We start from the raw sequence: 6,041 nt of genomic DNA, 5'->3' as shown, positions 1-6,041 counted from the left end.
CAGGCTTTATAATTGTATCCAGGAGCACATCAAAGGCTTGATGAACCAAAGGATCACAACATACAAGAAAAGTACATATCAATTCATCACTGGATCACACTGCTAAGCCAACAGTAATATTCAATTGAGCATGATCATGAATCTGAACAAAATGAATTAGCCAGAGGCACTGGTACTTGCAAGTATGCAAGGATTAACCACCACAATCAAGCCAGGGACAAGATTAAGCACACACAGTATGCCTTAGTGACAGTAAAAAAAAGAATAGGAGCATGCCAGTAAGCCATGAGCATCACTGGATACTCATGAGCAACCACAGGAGGATCACAGCTAAAGATTACAATAAACAGAGATAGCTAGGAAGCCTAGTGAGCAATTGAGCAAGAACAAAGACAAAGACCTTTGCAAGCTAAGATCTATGGCGGCAGCAGAAGTCAAGCACGAGAGCACCAACATCGGTAGGCCAGCACCTCCACAAGGAGGGAAGCCATGGCCGGGGATACGGAGGAAGAAGAAGAGAGACACGGGGAGAAAGGGGGCGGCGGAACACCTACCTTGGTCGAGCAGATAGGCGCGGTCATGGCGACCATGGTGGCACACGCCAGAGAGCGGCGGCGCCAAGCCAAGCCTGGCCATGGCGACACCACGGCACCGCCAGCACCACGGCGGCGAAGCCAGGGCGGAGCCCAAGCACCAGGAGCGCCAGGAGCGGCGGGATCGAGCGGATCACGTAACCCTAGCACCAGACGGGGACGAGACCGAGAGCGGCAGGTCGTCCGCGTCAGATCGACGCGGATAGGAATGACCGCCGTCGTGTGGCGCGTTGATTGCGCACCACGGCGGGGGCCAAGTCCGGCGAACCTCGCCGGAATCGAGCGGCGACGGCGGAGGCGACGCAGGTCGCCAGAGCAGATTAGGGTTAGGGATCGAGCGCGCGTGCGGAGAAGAGAGAGGAGTGGGGCTGGTCGAGCCGGACCGAGCCGGTCGGTCCGACCTAACCCACTGGGTTGCACCGACAGGTGGGCCCAGGGGTGTTTTTGTCTTTTCACAAACAAATAAAAATGCTGAAACTTTGAATAATAATAGAAAATTGATAAAAGCTCTAAAAAAAATAATTAAAAATATGAAAATAGATCAGCATAAAATTCTCTATAATAATAAAATACAAAAGAGAGTTTTTGAAGACAATTAAAAATAAGTCTTTACTTGAGGATTTTAATAATCATTTAAATCACACATAAAATTTTTCAATAATAAAATAAGTCCATTAATGAAATGGGACTTCAAAAACACCTTGACAAAATTTCAAGGTTGTATTTTACTTTAATTCATGTACCTCCAAATTGTTCTTAGTATTAACCTCTTACATGAGATATTAACGACATCGGAAAGGGGGGAACAAACCCTAAAAATGGAATCATGCATAATTGCTTCTTTAACCATTGCCCTTATCGGACAATGATGCTATTTTTCAGAACAAGAGGACAAGGGTCAGTCCATACCTACCAACTGCAGAACTTTGCAGTGTTCAGGCAAGTTCATCACTTGCTCATGTCATTTGAATATTTCTATCAAATTACTTGCAAAGTATTATGGTTATCACTATTGCATAAAAAATCAAAACCACTACTTTCATAACTATGAATATGACTATGTGGTGGGCAATGGAACCATGGATTGTGTTGATATGGTGGAGGTTCCATTGCAAGGGTTTATATCCATCTAGGATTAAACAACAAATGTCGCCAGTGATTCTTGTGCCGTAATACCCGTGTTAACCATAAGATCTGGAGTGGGACGGAGTAGTCAAAAGTGTTTCCACCTCTCGTACATCAACGGATGCGCTTACCGTAGACACTTGACCCAGGTTGGGCAAGCGGTGGGGTGGGGATCCCATTCTAATTCCCCACGGTAAGTGGTCTATGATGGGTTGCAGCTACCGGCGAAGGAGTTTGGTTAACGAGTCCCAAACTGTTGTCGTGGTCGGGTCCACCCTGAAATTACGGGAATAATGGGACCGACGTGGACCCAGGTCGGCGCATGCAACAAAGGGTGGGTGTTCGAGGTAGCGGAGGAACATGATTGGCTAGACCTTATACCGGGCCTCACACCTAAGGAAGTGTGGACGGAAAGCTGCCCGGTTGGCACCAAGGTTAAGATCTCTTATGGGTAAAGCAACACACCTCTGCCAGAGCGTAAGAATCGTGACCTGTCACTCCCTGTTCCGGGATTGAGGAACTGCGAACGCGGCCGGAAAGGAGCTCCATGAAGTTCTAGTAAACCGGTGAAGGCTGACGGACATAGCTCTTTGAAATAAAAGCAATCTCTTGAAGAAACGTTTATCAAAACTTGCATTGGTGTTAGACTTTCTGGTCTAATATCGTAGCTAGTGCATTAAACACCTCTTATCTATAATGAACTTGTTGAGTACGCTCGTACTCATACCACTCTTAAACCCCATGCTTAGATTGTCTGAACCATCTGGAGGAGGAGGACTACGACAGCAATGATGGAGCCGAGATCATCGGCTACGAGGAACCAGACCTCTCAGGAGGTGTTGAAGGCGTAGACTACATCATAGTCTACGGATCCGGGGAGGCTTCCGGAGGAGATCAAGCCTAAGGATATCAGGAGGAGTAGTAGTAGCCGAGCAGCACAAACTCTTACTACAGAGCTGCTCGATTAAATAAATGTTTAGTTTAATGAGACAATGGTATTGTAAGTTAAGTTGGGTTCACCTCGAACCCAGGAGTTATCCTCTTAGGACCCAAGAGGAGCTCCGAGACGACTTGTGTATGATGATTGTAATAATATGTGAATGAGTTATGGACCTTGCTATGTTCTGTTGTACTACTCTGAGGGATGTAATATTTGCGGAATGGTACTTCGCGAATGTTATATCAACGACTGGCATACTACAACATGCAGTGGTATGCAGGGTCACCACAGTTGGTATCAGAGCAAAAGCTTTGACCTTAGGTTGGAACCTAGTAAATGGGACTAAACGTTAGGAGTCAAATAGGATTAGTAAAGAATTCTCTAAAAATATGGTGTATATTCAATTGAGAATACAACAATCATATCTTTTAGTGCGATAATTCTTTATGATCTCTATTATGATGCATTATCACTAATCTTATAATCTTTCTATTTCTACAGCCAACATGGCAAGTGCACGACCGGGAAGAAACGTGAAAGTTATGGATTCCACACTGAACGAATACCAAGGAGGACTTGCTGATATCCTACGATCCGTGTTGCTGGAGTTTGGGTGTGATCCCCAGATTCCAGTAAAGAAGTACATGTTCTATGATGGACCGGTGTTAGCCAAGTGCAGAGTAGGACTGCGACTTCCCGAATCCTTGGGAATGAGCGTAGTCATGCCAGCTGGAGAAGCTAGGACAACCAACACAGCCTACCATATAGCTGTTATGAGAGCCATAACCGACATACGGGAACATAAGACAAAAGAGCTTATGGATTCCGAGTTCTCCCATATTCCTCATAATCAGGAGGAGGAAGATCCTTTGCTCAACCACTACAAATACGCCAAACGCAAACCCATAGCAGCGGCAAAATATATGGATAATAGCCGTAATTTCATATCATTACTCTTTCAGCTGAACCATCATCTGATAGGAGCTATTGATACGATGCTAGAGGAATTTACCGAACCCAAGGAGGAGAGTAGGGAGAAAGAACCTATGGAGAATGTAGTGCACACACCAGTTTATTCAGCTGGTGACTACATCAGCTTTGATCCACTTGCACGGGAACCTACACCTGTTACACCTGGGAACTTTCTGGGTAGTTCCTATGGGGGATACGAAGGTGGCGAGGAATCCGGAAATAACCAGCGTTCTGAGACTCCAATCAAGAATTCTAGGGGTTGGCGTTGGGGAAATGATACTGGAACCCATAGTACTACTGAGTATTATGATGGAGAGATGAACGATGATGCAACAACCCAGAACCAGAGCTATCCTAGTAATGAAGGAGTGAATGCAGGATATCCGACACAGGTTGAGTCGGGTATGGGTTTTGGTAACCCTTATGGTGGGGCTACCGGAGAGTACTCCCGATGGGTGGACTATGATGCACTCCCCGATCCGTTTGTGAATACTGATTTCTCCTTAGGGTCATCATCGGATTCAGACTACAAGCCAACGGGGAGACCTTATGTTCCAGGGTCTATCAGGAGGACGACACGTTCGACCGGATGGAAGCCTGGAATGTACCGGGAGTGAAGACCGAGTAGAAGTCCACCAAGGGAGGCATGGCTATAATACACAAGTACCACGTGTATTATAGTTTGTAATATTTGTATAAATTTGTATATATACTTTAATAAGTGAGGTTGCATACTCACATCGACTTGAGTATTGTAATAAGACCACTTATGTATGTATATACAGGATATATGTTTTGTATGATTTGGTTTTGCTTCTTGATTTCCATTGCGTGACTAGTTCTGTGCACAAAGTTGAGCTCAGAAAACTTGCGCATGGAGTAATTATGAGTATCATCTTGTGTTGCAGAACTAGGGGGATATGTCGGGAACGTTAGGAAACGAGACGGAAGCGCAGCGCATGGAGCGCGAAGCAAAAGAGAAGGAAGAGGCTGAGGGTGCAGCCAGAGATCAGTTTCCACCACCACCACCACCCATGACGCAGCAGAACTTTATCCAGTACATGCAACTGGCGGAAGAGAGGCATCGTGTAACACTGGAACTGCAGAACAAATTCCTTCAGGATCTGATGCAGCAGAATAGAGTGGAGAGACCTGAGAATCAGGGAGTCACATTAGCAGACTTCCAAAACACCAAGCCGATATCTTTCGCATACGCGCCAGAGCCCATGGACGCGGAAGATTGGCTGATGGATACTGAGCGCAAGCTCAACACTGTTGGATGCAATGACCAAGAGAAGGTTAGATATGCTACCCATCTGCTATGTGGACCTGCCGCATCATGGTGGGACAACATTGTAGCCGTGTATCCGGCAGGTAAGGTATTTACCTGGGAGGAGTTCGCAAGGAAGTTCAGGGAATCCAATGTCCCTGAAAGTATCGTGGAACTGAAGCGTCGAGAGTTCGAGAGTCTCGAGCAGAAGGATAAGGCAATCCTGACCTATGTCAGGGAGTTTTCAAAGCTGTCCCGGTATGCTGTTGAGGAAGTCAATACCGAGGACAAGAAGAAGAAGAGATTTCTGAGGGGGTTAAGTCCCCAGTTTAAGGTGCAGCTACGAATGATGAGAGCAACGGAATTCCAAGAGTTGGTGGATGCAGCCATCACTCTTGAAGATGACTTCAAACAACTGCAAGAAGAGAAGAGGAAGAAGGCCAAGTATGAGCCGAAGAGGTTTGTTAGTAACAAGCCTAACACCAGCTTGAGTTTCAAGCCACGGTATAACAACAACAACAACAACAACAGCAACCAGAGGAGGAACCAAGGATATCAGTCTGCAAATCAGATTACATGCCATTCCTGTGGATTCAAAGGACATGTCGCGAAGGATTGTAAGAAACCCAAGATCATATGCTTTGGGTGTCGTCAGGAGGGGCACATGCTGAAGGACTGCCCCAAGAAGAATAGTGGAGGAGGAGGAAATCGAGGAAACACCGGAGGGAACTGGAAGAACAAGAGACCCTTCGGCAAGCTGAACTGTACCAGCCTGGAGGAGGTGGTCAACTCTGACCAGGCGGTGATAGGTACGCTCCAGATACTCACTCATCCTGGCAAAGTACTTTTTGATACTGGTGCAACTACATCATTCATTTCTCAACAATTCATCATCAAACATGGGATTAGTTGCACTAAGTTAGATACACCCATAACCATACTTTCTGCGGGGGGAACGATATTAGTAACCCATGCCAAACAAAAACAAGTCATTATGATCAATAAGTGCGTGTTTGACGCGGACCTGTTCATTTTACCGATGAAGGACATTGATGTCATTCTTGGTATGAACTGGTTGGAAGCTAATGGAGCATTGATCGACTGTGTAAATAAGACGGTGTCACTAAAAAGTCCCGATGGA

Source organism: Lolium perenne, chromosome 3 (genome assembly GCF_019359855.2).
Source record: "Lolium perenne isolate Kyuss_39 chromosome 3, Kyuss_2.0, whole genome shotgun sequence".
Lineage (NCBI taxonomy): Eukaryota > Viridiplantae > Streptophyta > Magnoliopsida > Poales > Poaceae > Lolium > Lolium perenne.
This window is presented reverse-complemented; position numbering follows the sequence as displayed.